The following is a 16,547-nucleotide window of genomic DNA, read 5'->3' on the forward strand; positions in this document are numbered from 1 at the left end:
CAATAAAGCGTTACGAAAAAAAATGAAGTGATTAAAACGCAAAACAATTATTAAGTACAACAATTTATCTTAAAAGTAAATAAGTAAACTCACCAAAAATTACTTTTTTATTCAAAAATTTTCAGTGCATTCTTACGACACTATTTTTTTTAGTAGAACGGTAAATTTTTTGTGGGTGACAGGTATTCAGCGTTTCCACATAAAAATTAAAATACAATCATGATCGGACGCCAGTTAGTTATAAATAATGGGATCGGCTCATTCAAAACCTAGCGCTTTCATACACACTCTATTAATTTGTTAGAATTATGGAATAAAGGAGGGGGGTGGCTAGCCACCCTAGCTACCCCTCCTGAATCCACCACTGCTTACGTTACACAAACTTAAAATAAAAATGTGCTTTAACTAAGCATCGTTATTCAAAACATTAAATGTATAAACGTAACATTCAATATTCTTTCACATTTATTATTAAAAAACTTTAGTTTTAAATCAAATTTTGGAAAAAAAAAACTTTATTATGTTTTTGTTGACTTGCGTTACATGAAAATTGCAAAAGTTCTCTCGTTATTTTCTTGAAATATATATACTGTTTAAAGTATAAAATCTGACCAACTACAATTTGAACATGTTAGCTCTAGAGCGAAATACTCGCTGATTTTACTTTAATTTCACGTTAAATCAATTCCGATTATGCAAGTTAATTAATGGTTAAAATAACATTTTACTATAATACTTTGATTGTCATGCGGCAGTGAGAAAAACCGTAACTTTAGGAAGCATAAAAATGACTTAAATAACTTAACTAAAGATATATTTTAAATCAACTTTCATGTGTCTACATCAATAATCAATTGCTTTAAGTTGACGAAAAAGAGAGTAAAATTTGACTTCTTTTTCATTTTCCGCCGTGGTTGTACTAATTATAAAGTTTTTATGTTTACCATTACGTTTTTAACGAATATCGTTAATTTTATCAGCTGTTTTAATTGATTAAAGTTGTAACAATTTTTTATAACAAAAATTTGCGGATAAAGCGTTTATATTTAAAGTAGTAGGATTTCTTTTACCATATTAGATCAAAAATTGTTAGAAATGCAAATTACTTTACTATTTTATTGGAATATCTTTATAATTAAGAACAGCTTTTCCAGTGGAAAAAAAAAAATCTTTAGAAAAATTAAAGACGTTTTTTTATGAATTGTTATGTCTTTTATTAATTAGCCTAAGTAAAGACGTAGAAAAGATGTCTTTTAAAACGACGTCTTTAAAAAAGAGGTCGAAATAACGTCAATCGGTTGTACGTCTTTCTCAACACGTAGAAAAGACATCTTTTTTTTATCTATGACCTTTAAAAAATAGGAAAACAGAAATTTTTTATTTAAATGACAAATTAAACAATACCCAGTAGAACTTTTCTTTCTTTAGGAAGGAGGAAGGAAAAATTTACCAACGTTTCCCACTGGCGGAAGCTATATTAGGCAAATTACAATTTGCTTATTATAATTATAATAAAAAAACTATTATTTGCTTATTAACAACTGAAGTTGTTAATAAACAAATTATAACTTGCTTAAGGAAATTGGCAATAATTATTGCTAATAGAAACAAAAAATGTATAAATATATATATAAATATATATGTATATATATGTTTACATATATATATATATATATATATATATATATATATATATATATATATATATGCATATATATTTATATAGATATATATTTATATAGATATATATAATATAAATATATATTTATATAGATATATATATATATGCTTGTATATATATATACATATATATGCAGTATATATTATATATATACATAATATATATGCACATAAATTAAGTATGTAAATAAAAATATATATGTATATATATGTAAATACTTTTTGTATATATATACAAAATATTTGTATATATATACATATATTGTATATATATATGTGTATATATGTAAATACTTTTGTATATATATATACACGTAAATACTTTTTGTATATATATATATGTTTATATATATACCACAAAAACTGCAAAATCATTGAAGAATTTTTTTCAAGTTTATCGCATAGAAATATTAGTTTGTTTAATTTTTTACAACTTTTACATTAAAAACTACTCATTTCAGTAAATACTTTCAAAACAACGTTAACTGCATTGAATTATGATAATTATATAAAAAAATCTGCAGCCTCAGGCCCATTTGGCCCTTAATCGTGCAGCGTCAGCCCCACTTTACCTTTTGCTTCAAGACTACAAAAAGTCGTTGGGTCCTCGCTTCCTGATTTTTTTTAATAAACTCATCGCCTTCAACAGTCTTGCTTTTTGAATATACACTACAGAAAGTTCTTATAAGAGTAAATTTTTCAATATTGAAGACTATTATGCATTGTTAATAAAGTATTTACAATTTCTCTCTCTTTTTTTTTCTACCCCTAAAAATTTGTGGTTCCTGGGCACACCGGTTCTGAAGAGAAAGAGTAAAACTGTCAGTTTCTGAAAAAAGTCCTCTTTATCAAGAACTTTCTAAAACAAAAAGTAATTCCGCCCTTCCCTCTCACTATTGTCATTTGTCCTGGGTCCCACTTGGCCATTCAAATTAGAACTATATATCACAAAAATAGAAAATCATTTTTCAGTTTTCGTAAATGAAAAAATGTCTAAAATTGTTTTAATAAATTTATTAAAGATTTTAAAATAATCTCTGAATTACATAGTTCAAAAAATTTAATTAATCTGCCTTTATCGATAATCTTTTTAAGAATTTATTAAGATACAATAGAAAAAAAAGCATATATTTTCACGTAATTATATTGATATTGAAGATTTCTACGAATCTATCTAAGTTCCACAAAACTTCCTAAACTTCCTACGAAACTACCCGATTTTTGTTATCTTTATGTATATTACTATTTAGTGAAAATTACGTTAATCTATAAATGTTTTAAATTTTTTACAGCCAAGTTTGTAGTTTTTTTAAATTTCATTTTACATTCTCTGATAAATTTATATATAAAGTAAAAATATCTTTTATCTTGAAGAAATTTTTGTTGAAGTTAAACGTTTTGTAAATAATAATGCACAAAATAAAATAATGATGTATAAACTTTATGCGTTGTTTTAAATTCTTCGTGGTTTACGTATGAAGTACGGGAGAGTATTAAAGCCCACGTAGATACTTTTTGTCTTCTAAAACACAATGTGCATTATTTTACAATTTTTTTTATTACTATGTAAGATAATTCATTTATACATGTAAGTATACTATTTTGTTTAATGAAATGCCGATATATTATAAGTTATTAATGTTTACCTAAAATACCCTCAATGGGTCTTACTAGCCTCAATGGAAAGTATTATAACCATTTCAATAATACCATAAAATGTCAAGAAAAACCATCTAATAAAGAATTTTTATTTAAATGTTATTTAGCAAGTAGTATCTCTAGAAAACTCAACGGAAGCATCAAAATTAAAGAAAGTTAGATAATTTATTTCACACTAAAAAAAAGAAACATTTAAGCCGTGTTGATATTATTAACTTCAACAAAATCATACACATAAAACTTTAACAGTGTAGAGGTTACTGGCATTCCAATATCAAACAATCCAGTTATTTAAGATACTAGCGATTTTTTTTGATCTAACGAAAGAGTGTACTTTCTTCTCGATGACTTTTTATTAGAACCTAAAATATGATGATTCCTGAGTGTTCTTATTTGGATGCCAAGTTTTGTAGCTACGTATCTTTGCAATTGTCCACTTTTGATGGATTCCTAATGGGCATCTGACGACATAAACGTCTAGCAGATGTCCAACGGACGTCAAGACGTCCATTTGAGTCCGTTGGACGTCTTAGAACATCCAATACCGTACTAGTTTAAGAACATCTTGCAGCTGACTTTCTATTCAATTTGCTATAGAGAGTGCCATTATCTTGACCAAAGTTGAAAAATTGAAATTAAAACTCTTCTAGATAATATTGGTACTTAATATAATTATAGTGGCTTATAAAACAATACAGTATATATCGTACAATTAACTACATTATATTATAGTATATAGGCCAGGTGCCCATAACATATTATAGTTATACTAAGTTTAAATGTTTCTAATATTTTCTAGAACAGCGCTGATGTGAGGATATGGATCTTATTATTCGACTTCATTAGACTCACATTATATTAGACGCTATTAACTTGCCGCGTTTCTAAATCTAGCATTTTTTTATTTAACAACATGCACTTATTTTACTTATTTGGTAATATTATTTAAAAACTATTTAATTAAAATACATGCGGTTTAAGAAAGTATATTATCAAACGTTTGAAATATGCAGAAAGTTACATGCCTTTAAAATAAGATAAGAGCAGAGAAATGAGAGTTCGTCCAAGATATCTTTCATTAACGAATATAACGCTATATACGAATAATAACGCTATAAACGAATATAAAGCTATAACGAATTTGGACTTTTTAATGCTGATCCTGATCAAGTCACCTAACTATAATGTTTTAGAGCAGAAATAGAGATTCGAACTTAATATTTTTATTTTATTTATACTTATGGTCCTTGTTATCCGCAGGATTTTATTACCTCTAGGACTATACATACGTTGTCAAGGTTAAAAACGCTATATTCAATACGACAAAGTGCTGTTCAAATAATTTTTAAAAATTCTAGACCCGATAACTAGTTGTTATTCATTTGATTCAAGAGTCCTCCGGAAATTTTATTGGTTCCTGTTGAATTGGAGTTCGTCACGGCATTAAAATAAATACGTAATTAAGGGAAATTGCAAACAAAGCTTAAAAAAATATTATTTTCTACGTTATATACAGACCACCTTCTGGAAAAATAAAACTGTTTAAAAATTAAGAAACCTACAGTCCGATGTTAAACCCGGTTGATCTAATCTGGTCCAAATTTCAAAGTAACTATAAAAATGCGATTTGCATTCAACCTTTATTCGGTGCTGAGATTGTGAAACAAGCAATGCATTATTTGGAAAAAATTGTTACTCTGGCAAAAAATAAAAATTTGGATGTGATTATGCACGTGCTGTTCAAAATACAACCACGGATTATGCAATGATTTTAAATATGGAAGACATCCAAGTTTGTGTTAACTTAGTATTTCAATGATTTTTAATGAGATTGTTTAAATTCAATTTAAATATTTATATTTATAATAAATAACTTATTTGTGTTTTATCTATTATTCACCTGAATTCTCAATAGAATTTTTCGCAAACCAAAGAAAAATAAAGTTCTAACAGACACCCGATAGAATTTTTCCAGCTACCGTCAAAAACACAAATACTTTTTTCATAATAGTTTTAATTTATTGATAGTATATTATTATTTATTAAAAGCTAACCCATATGGCTACCTCGATCAAACTAGGATCTAATCTTAAATTGCAAGATAAATTACGTGAACAAAATTAAAATTATAAAGAACTTTGTTACAAAAGAACTCTTAATTACAACTTTCATTTTCTAAATTACATCTTAAGTTTCTCAGTTACAACTGAACTTCAGAATTTTTTTGTCCAAAAATGATGAAGCACGATCATGTTATATGAGGGTAAATACATGTTACATTCATGTCTGACCTATAAGTCAACACTTTTTAATGCGTTGACTGAAAGGTCTGGCTAATTCGAATTCTCGAAGAAACATGTATTTACTCTTAGATAACACAATATCTTGCCTAATTTACTTTGATCTAAAAATATCTATCGTGTTGTTAAAATAAGTTGTTCAACTTTCATCATCTCAATTACATCTTACTTTTCTTGATTGCAACTTTCAAGGTCTTAATTACATTATAAAAAGTTGTAGTTTTTTTGATGATAAATTTGTGTAATAGCGATAGGTTATTACGATATGTTATTATGATGTTAAATTTTTGATATTGTGATGTGTTATACGGAAGTTAAATTTATAATATTGCGATGTTTTTATTGGAATGTACATAGTGACTGAACTTATGAGATTGTATTGAAGTTTGGTCCAACTAGCTGTTCTCATTTGAAATAAAATATCATAAGCAATTTTTTTTATTATCATTTTATTTTTACCCTATAAATTACTTATAGAGTTGTCTGTTTAATTCAGAAAAAAAAATTAAAACACGTTTAATTATTACCAAGATATGAATGTTCAAATAGGAGATTCAAAATGGCAATTTTACAGTATATACAAAAAAAAAAAAGAAAAAAAAAAGGCAGGTTTGTTTGATTAAAGAACTTTTACCAGTATTTTAATTCTCTTCAATCTCAAAGTTTCCTCTAACACGTTTGATTTTATCCCTTTAACATTCATTATCGGTACGGTCCCAGTAGGCATCTGATGTCAATCCAACATCGGGTTTGTGTTCGATTTTTTTTAACATACTTTAATTTTTTTTTCAACATATTTTAATTTTATTTTTAACATATTTTAATTTTTTTTTTAATGTATTTTAGTTTTTAATAAATAATCCATGACACTTTTTATTTAAAATATCAATAACAGTTTTTTTTTTAAACAAATTTTAAGTTATATTTAGTTGAATATGCTTTCTTTCCGTTTATACTTAAAATGGTATTAGCCGCGTTAGTAACAGCATTGATTTCCAAATAAGATGGTTCCCCATAAGACCCCAGTTGCGTAATTGAAGAAATAATAAACAATAACAAAACAATATTAAATAAACAGAAGTTAATCTCTTATTGATACGTCAGCTAGTGTAAATTTTGAGATTTTGGTTAAAGCCGATTTCTCCTCATCTAATGAGTTAATGCGTATTTTTTTTAAAGTTGTCTGCATAGTATTTGACTGCCAATCCAACTTTGCCATTTTGTTAATATTGATTGAGCCGGTAAGGCCTGATTGTAAACTTTTAAAATTTTTTTTCTTCATTTAATACGATCAACGTTTGGATATATACTTTGTGTTTACTCATATACTTAATGTAATCCATGAGCAAGACAAGTTAAGTATGTACTTTTGGAAAAAAAAATTTATTACCTGACCCACTTTTACCATAAATAGACCAGCATTAGAAACAAAAATCTTTCTTTAATTTTTTCCAAATATCTTCACAGATTCATCAAAATGCTTTGCAATAATGCATAGTTCAATAAAGGTTTTACTTTGGCAATTTTTTTTTCTTGATAAAAAATTCTAATAAGAGGGTTTGCAGCCTTCCAGAAGCTTCAATTGTTTCATTAATTGATATCCACAGTTATTAATTGCTAATTTTTCTTTAAATGGTTTCAAGATTTATACAGTTCTTAAAAATGAGATAAAGAAGAGTGGTTAAACAAAAAGTGGTTTCAGACGGAACTTTTTTCTCCGTATACTATTGTAAGAAATTTATTATTTTATTGTTATGAATTTTATATTGCGGTATATCAGCAGCTACAAAAGCACTTAAAAAACTACAAAGCAGCTACAAATAAACAAAAGTCATAAGTAAATTTCAAATCAGAATATATCATAAAGAAAGTAAAAATTAGATAAAAAAAGAAAAATCAGAAAAATCAAGTTTACACAATAGTCTACATAATCAAAACGAAGAAACTTTTATTGAATAAAATTTATGTGTTATACTACGTTACAAAATTCAGTAAATATGCTAGATAAAATAAAAAATGCTAAAATTTGTTCTATTTATTATAGTTATGCAAACTTATGTAATTAACAGTCAAATATTATGCCGTAACAAGTAGCTCTCACAATAGTTTAAATAAAATTGGTAAATACCTAACTCGTACTTAATAAAAACTACCTGAAAAAAAAGATTTTCTTATTTTCATTTGCACAAATTATGTGCCAGCGATTCAGAGTTTGAGTTCCCACTGTGAGACGGTTACATACAAAAGGGTTGCCAAATTTTTATTTTCCGTTTTTATTCTATTTAAAAAAAAAATTATATAGTAAAGTATGTATATTTAAAATTTCACATAACTTTGATCTATAGTTTCAGAGAAACTTAACTTTGCTCATCAGACTATTTGCCCGGGAAAGATGGGCTTTGGTTCAAACACCCAAATGTTTTTAAAAAATTTGGAATACTTTATCAAAACTTAATCTGAAATTAATTAAAAATACTTATAATTTAAATAAATGAAAACAGGCTCTTAAATAAATTTGCGTCTCCCCCAACCACCTCTAAGTTTCTTTATAAGGCCACATAAATAAACCACAATGAAAAAGCTTTTCTTAATTTTTTTTTTCATATTCTCAAAATTATTTGTATTTACCAACTAAAAAAATTTGCTTTATTATCATTTTTTAATTCTAATCATTATCAATTTTTACATCTATTACATTTATTACAATATATTAAAGTTTTCATTAAATTGATCTGTATAATTGTCATCATCATTTTTTTTTTCAGAAACACAAACCTTGGCGGATTAGACCGCTGCGCATAGTAACAAGTTGATACTTCTTCTAGTGCTAAAAAGTCAGTAGCTTGTTTTGAATGAATTTATATTTTATTTTTAGATATTGTTCTTAAGAATAATGTACTTATAATTGAATCTGATGAAATCATTGCACGTGTGAATATATCAAATAAATTATCTTCTCTTGAGCACTTACGAGCATGTTGTAACTAATCTTCCTAAGTAATTTTGTTGCGACACTCTAGTTCTTCTTCACCCAAAGCTCCTACAATAACAGAAAAATTTAAAATAATTTCTTCTCCATGTGCTATTTTTTTATGGATTGCTTCAGAATATATTGAACCAGCATTCATAGATTTTTAGTAAAATTAATTATGTTTTTTCACAAAATCTGCTGAATTTCTGAGAATGGATAGTGTGATTGCTTTAATTTCTGAGGATGAATAGTATAACTAACGGTTAAAAGTTTCTTGCTGATCCCTAGGATTTCACTTAAAATTTCAGGGTTTTTAATGACTCCTCTACAAACGTTGCATGTAGTACTATTACCAGATCCTTCTGCTCTTGATTCCTTAATTCAATCCAAAACATCTAAACATTAAAATGTGTATACATTTTCTTCCTTTAGCATACAGTTGTTTGTGCCTCTTTTGTTACTCGCAAAGCTTTAAATTCAACACGATAGGCAATGTGTAGTAAGCATTCAAAAAATTTAATCCAACAGTGTATTAACCATGCATAAACGCATCTTTTTTTGAACTGAACTTCTTTAGGTTTCTTTATACCACTGATCATATTGAGTGTTGCTCAAATTTATTCCACAAATAGAACAGCATTGCATAGATGATGTTTCTGTGATAAATGCCATAAAGTTTCCGTCTATCATATTATTGATAAATAAAAAAATCCAAAATAACAAAATTGTGATTTGGCAAATTTATTTTGATAGAGTTAAAAACTAGTTTTTCTAACTATATATCTTGCTTGGTTTTAAGGATAAACTCATTGTTTTCCTTCGTAAACTCTATGTTTCAAAATAGTTACTTAGCTCAAATAAACTCACCTTTTTGCTGTGTTATTCATAAGAGCCAATAGTTTGACTTTGATAAATTTTCAAGTATAGTTATTGAATATTCGGTGGACAGCATATATCTTTCATTTTTTTAATAGTCTTGTAGCATGGAAATCTAGGAGATGTTGTCTTGTGTGTATCGTGATATGAACTTTTTGTGAGACCAGTCAATGAAATTTCTGAAAAGTTTTATCTACTGGAAACATTTAATTGTAACATAATCTGGGCAATATTAAGTTTGATGCACTATAACTTTATTAAAAAGCTTACCAATGATATAATATTGATCGTTATATGCTGTTCTTTTTGTTGCAAACAAAACTCGTGTAGTTAAACTTGTTTTAGGATTGAATTTGTCACCAGCTATTCATTGTTTTATTAAATTCATCAAATTCCTTTGATAAACATCTTACTTTTTTATACTTGATATATTATTTATACTTTGTATATTATTTGATTGGAAAAGCTGCGCTGTCTAACCGTTTTTTATGTTGGTTTTTACTTTATGTACTTTTCCCCAATTTTTTTCATAACTCATATAAAAAAATCTCAAAAAGGTTTAAAAGTATTACATTCTAAAATGCCTACTACTGAAGAAATATACTTAAATGGTTTTCGGAAATTTTTCGGTAGTAGAACCATTAAAGTTTTTGATGATTTCCTTACTGGTTAACTTTGAATATATTTTAATGTTATCCAGTAAAGAAATTATCACAGAACTCAATTTAGTTGCTACAGATTCAATTTAAAAATGTTTTTTTTACCACAGAAATTTGTTTTCTTGCAGTAACAGCAACCATTAATAAGCTATTTTTTCCAAAATCAAACTCTTACATTTTATCTAACTTTTAATAATAGTAATAATAAAGGTAACGTAATTTTACGTAACTTTTAAATAACTTTTTATAAGATAACAATTTACAAATGTTTCTCTGAAATTGTCATTGAAATTTTGATCAACTATTATCAATTAAGAGCTATTATAATTAAAAACCACTTAGTTGTCATCAAATGATTTATAGCTTTCCACAATAGAATTACGGAGTTATATATAATCTATATATCATTCTGTTGTTACGTATTAGATAAGAATGCTCGGGAGAATACTTCGGTGATTGTAGTCCGGGAAAAAAAATAACAAAAAAAATTTACCCTCTTTCCCAAATGCAAGGACAATCGGTTATTATAATTTTCTATCTTATAATAAGTTCAAACTCATTAACAGGTTTCTAATTTCATCTACTTTTTTAGTCTTTAAAAGTTATGACCCTGTAAAATTTTATCTCCATCAATATAAGGAGGTTGTATATTTAACGTGGTCATAACTTTCAAACACTTAAAGATAATTAAATGAAATTTATAACTTGTAGATGAACTTTATTTTAGTACTAAATAGTAAATTAAATTATTTTATTAACTTCTTGCTTTTGCATTTGAAATATGGGCAGTAAATCTATTGTGGTATTATGTAACCAGGATCACCTCTTTTTTTGAATATTATTCTCATTTCTCTGACATACGAACAAACATAATTAAATTTAGAGTTTTCACAATGCCTGGAATTGTCATTTCTGAAGAATAAAAAAATTCTGGATCTGCTACTAATTACAAATGCAGGAAAGTGATATTTTAAAAAGGCCTTGCGCTAATAAAAAAAACTCTTTCAAAAAATTGCGAAGCGTCAACAATTTTTACACATAATTTTTAAAACAGATTTCGTTTCAAAATATGCTGAGACCACTTTCTAAAACTAGTTTCATAGAATTTTTCATCAATATATACATATATTATATATATATATATATATATATATATATATATTGACGAAAAGAGTTTTCATCACTTAAAATCTTAGGAATAATACTTGATGAACATCTTAATTGGAAAAATCATATTACGCTAGTTGAAAACAAAATTTCTAAAAATATTGGCATTATGCATAAAACAAAACGCCTGCTAAGTAAAAAATGTTTAATAGATTTATATTAGTCATTTATCCATAGCTACATAAGCTTTTGCAATATTGCTTGGGCAAGTACTTGCCCTTCAGCATTAAAAAAATGTATATATTAAGCAAAAACAAGCCAGTAGAATTGTATGTAATGTGCATAAATACGTCCACTCCAAGCTGTTACTTACGAAAATTAAAGCACTTAATGTCTATGAGTTAAACGTTTTCCAAAACTTGGTATTCATGTTTAAATATAAAAATGACATGCTTCCAAAATCCTTTAATAAGCGATTTCTAAAACTTAATCATAAATACTTAACGAGGAGCTCTATCCATAATTTTAACTTACCTAAGTCAACTCTTAAAACATCTAATTACTTAATTTCATATAGAGGACCTCGTCCGTGGAAAATAGTTCTTAATGAAAATATGAAAAGTATAGTTTCAACAAATAGTTTTAAAAATATAGTTAAATAGTATTTACTTGAATTAACAGACAAAAACATATTTTTGTATCTTTAACAGAAAAAAAAAATCTTTATATATTTCCTACTGTATGTATTTATTTAATTTTTGTAATTTTTCGTATTTTTGTTGTAATTATGTATTAACTTGTTTTATATAACGAGTATTTGTAAGTTTATATAATTAAAAATTTTTTAAAAATATTTTACGCTTGTTTTAAGGGCTTGATGACAAGACTTCTATGTTCTACTTATCAATTTTTTTATTTAAATTTTATACAATTTATTGATAAAAATTGTAAAACAAGAACGTTGGAAAATGTTTATTCATGGCGAATAAATAGTGTTTAAATAATTTTATTTTTGCAAAAAATTAAATAAAAAAAAAAACAACAACGTTGGATCAATTAGAATCCCGACGTCGCTTAATGTTTTTTATCGACGTCGAATAACATTTCGATTATTAACGAAAACCCAACGTTAATACGACATTGGTCTTGATGTATTTCCAGCGTCAATCAACGTTGTTTTGACGTTACTTTATCCACTGAAGTAGTGTCCAGAAAATCACTCTTGAGCACTATACTTTTGGTTTTTTTTTCATTTAAATAGTAAGTCTAATAGGTGAACTGCAAACCTTTTTAACAAATCTGCAGGATCATCAAAAAGGTTATTTGCATCTCAAAAGCCATCAATACAGTTTTTCTCTAAAATTCAAGCAAAGCAATTGAAAATGGTTTTATTCTTCACTTTCTCAAAACCTTATCAAGCATTTGGATGGTATCCAACATAAAAATTTCGGAGTGGGAATTATTCCTCTAAACTGCATCAATTAATTTGTGAACAGGCAAAGTTCTATAATCAAAGCTCTATTTAACTTTGTTACGCTCTGGTCCATCGGTTGGAGCTTTGGTGGTGAAAGACTATCTGGTTAGATGGCCTGAACAATATTAAGTAATAAAAAATATTTTTATTTTTCCTTCGTAAATTTCAGATCATTTTTACCAGTCCACACCCAAAAGTAGTGTTTTATTCGTAAAACCCTTTTCCTGGATGCAATAACGGCAGAGCAAGTGCTTTTCATTTTTTAAAGCATCTTTAGTTTAGCTTTATCATTGACAAGCATTGGCAGTTTTTCCCAATAGCATAAATAGATGCCAAGTTTGTACTTGTTTTTTTAATCTTATTTTTAAGATTTATTTTTTTAAAAAAGATTTTGTTTAAGCCAATAAAAAGTCAAAAATGTCAGCATTAAAAATCTAATTCAGCTGGAGCTCCGATAAAAATGGTTGGTAGTTTTAAACAATCAGAAACAATTGAAAAATTTCTTGACTTGCAAATGCGTCTAACAGCTAGAAACAGCATCTAACAGCTAAAAACAACGTCCAACAACTAAAAAGCTCTTTTTTGAAAAATTATATAAAATCAAAATAGCTTCAGTTGATTTTGGGATATTTTTATTTGTTTTATTATTTTATTACGATTTATTTTGTGAAAAATGGCTGAAGTGAAGTTTAAGTCAGGGTTAAGGTAAAGGTTTACGGAAAACTGCGCGTTTTTTATATTGACAACTCTAACATAACACTGTGCAATAATATAAAATAATTTTTTGCAGCTTTAATGTGTCTTTTATTATATGCAATTCTCTGAATACAGAAACTTTAGAATATCTCTAGCACGTCCAGAAGTAAAGTTAACTTAGTCTGGAAGTTTAGTCTCTGTAATAGTTCAGTAAAAAAACTTTACTCAAAAAGTTAATTTTTTTGCCAAATTAGCTAGTCACTCTCTTGATATTTTCTTGCAAAAGTTGTGACTAGTGGTGAAAGTAGTGGCAAGTTCTAGATTTTCTTTGTGTGCAACACTGCTTCTCTCTGCAGAAACCAACAGAAGTTACCCATTTTATTTCTCTCGATATCGCTGTTCCATCATTGAAATATCTTGGTCAAAACGTTCTTCGTGCTCGTCGCTTACGTCACTTAAATTGTCTAGAATGTAGGAAAAGTTATTTTTGATAAAATTTATATTTGGTATTGAGGTAAATATGGTCCAATAACCTCATAGTCTGTTATAATAGTTTCTTGACCAGCTCACTGGAGTCGTCCAACTTTCTGTTTCCAAGAAATCCCTCATCGACGGCTTTGAATGAGTTCCGAGCTGTTTTTTACAAATCGGTAAGCTTTGATGTAAAAAATAAGTCATTTATTTTAACATGTCTAATTTGAGATCCTATAAAAAATCTTCTATGATTTTTGGCATTGTTCATCCTTGAAAATGACTCTTTGAGGCTCTAAGAGGCATTCGAGTTGTCTTTAAGAGCTTTTACAAAGCTCCTTATCAATCCCAACTTGATGTAAAGAAGTCGAAAGTACTGGCAGCAGTGAATTGTGTTAGCCATTCTGCACCAATATTCATGCGAAATTTCTTATAGTTGATAAACTCAAAAATATAATTCATGCTCTTATATAAATCTTTAATATATGTAGCGTAGAATATTGGCACAGAAAGCCTTAAGTTTCAATTGTAAAGAAGAATTGCCTTAAGGCTTGACTTTGAGGTATCTATGAACAGATACCATTTATGAGTTTTGTAATAACAGCCAAGCTCATTCATTAGATTTCCTATATTTTTTCTTTTAAAGCACTTGTTCTGCTTTTTAAAAAGCTGTGAAAGATTCGCACTTCATTTTGTGTAAACAGTTACTTTTGTGTCCTCTGTCAAGAGATGACACTGTTGAAGGTGTCTTGTTTTTAACAGTAGAATTTCTTGTAAAAGGAATCTCTAGCATGAATTGTGGAATTTTTTGCAAGTATATCTGCTTTACCTTTCGGTAAATTCAGATCTCATAATAAATTATTGAGTTCAGTTTGTTCAATGAAATCATGTTTACGGTCTTCTGGTGCATTAAAACTGTCGTCACTTTTATGAGAGGAAGGAATAAACGCTGATTCATCACTTTTGACAATGCAAATGTCACTAGGAGGATAATGAACTGACAGGTCTAATTGCAGAAGGTACATTAGGATATTTATTCTTCTCTTTGTTCTTATTGGAAAATCCTGCTGTCTTTGTCACGCAAAAGTAGCAATCTGAGCTATTGTCTTTTGGTTCCCTCCGAACCATAAGAATTGCACACGATATACTTCTTTTGCCCTTTAGCTACTGCGTCAAATTCAAGTAGTGTGACACACATATGATGTTTGGTGTCCATTTATTATTTTGATTTTCAAGATTCATTTTAAATTTAACATTAAAAACAAACTTAATCAAAGGGGTGATATTCTTTTTCTGAGACTTCTTAATGAATAATTCACAAACACAACAAAAATTTTCAGGATGGTTTACACATCTGCGTCTCTCAGCCATCTTTTCAAAGGAATTATACTTATTATTTTAGCTAAACACGTGTAATAAATTTGCTATCAGAGTCAATTTTATTAACTGACTTATAAAGCTTATTAAAAACCAAACTGTCTTCCTATGCAGCCAACTGGTGCTGATATCAGCTCCTATTCATTGACTTACATCATTACCCAATTACATCAGCTGATTCTGATATTATTGTTAACCAAAATGTGCTGTGAGAACAAATTCACAGCCATCTAAGGTGGAAACTGCTACTACAGCTATAAAAGTAGCCACATGAAAATTGACAACATGTTGCATGGCAAAAATTTAGTGCATTACAAATATAGCATGTAATGTAGCATAACATAGCAACTCAAATCCTGACGTGCTATAAATATTCTGAATACATATTTTAAATTAGAAGTATAATATATATAAAATCACTAAATATTTTATAAGCTTCAAAAATTGTGTCGCACAGTGTTATTTGTGAACCATCACTGAGGCTTCTAGGTGTAATACTCAACTAAAATGTGACATGGAAAGAACACATAAAAACAATAAAACTAAGATATTAAATAACAATTTAGAGCAGCCGTGGCGCAGTAGTAGCGCACTTGCCTCAGAATCAAAAGATCCGTGGTTCAAACCCCTCCTCTAGGCAGGTTTTACAACATCGGTTAGGAAGGAGGCGTGATCTTCCAATTAAATGCTTATCCGCGGTGCTCTGTGATAAGACCATAAAGATTTCTTGGGGCAATTAATAAAAAAAAAATAAAAAAAAAGTTTTGGCATACTTTACAAAGCTAAAGTGTTATTAAATCAAACTCCATCAAAATCTTATATTTATCTTTTATACATTGTTGCATAATCTATGCTAATATTGCTTGATGCAGCTCTTGTTTAAGTAAGATTAAAAATCAGTACACTACATAAAAGTATCCAGCCAGAATTATTTCGAATGCAGGTTGATTAACATATTCTAAAGAATTATTTAAATACCACCGCATACTTAATGTTTTTTAGTTAAACCTTTATGAAGTTCTTAATTTTCCTCATCAACTTTATGATGAAAGAGCTCCTATAATATTGAATAAATTTTTCAATAAAGATAATCACATTAACCCGACAAGTTTTTCAAACTACTGTTATGAACAATGTAAAAGGCAATACTTGGATAACAAATTTTCAATTGTAATCAGAGGTTCTATTTTATTGAATAACTAAATGAAAAATTGAATAATAAAATGAAAAATTGCCTTCTTGTTCTCTACTTAAATAAAAACTCAAAAAAAAGCTTA

Source organism: Hydra vulgaris, chromosome 07, assembly GCF_038396675.1.
Source record: "Hydra vulgaris chromosome 07, alternate assembly HydraT2T_AEP".
Classification (NCBI taxonomy): domain Eukaryota; kingdom Metazoa; phylum Cnidaria; class Hydrozoa; order Anthoathecata; family Hydridae; genus Hydra; species Hydra vulgaris.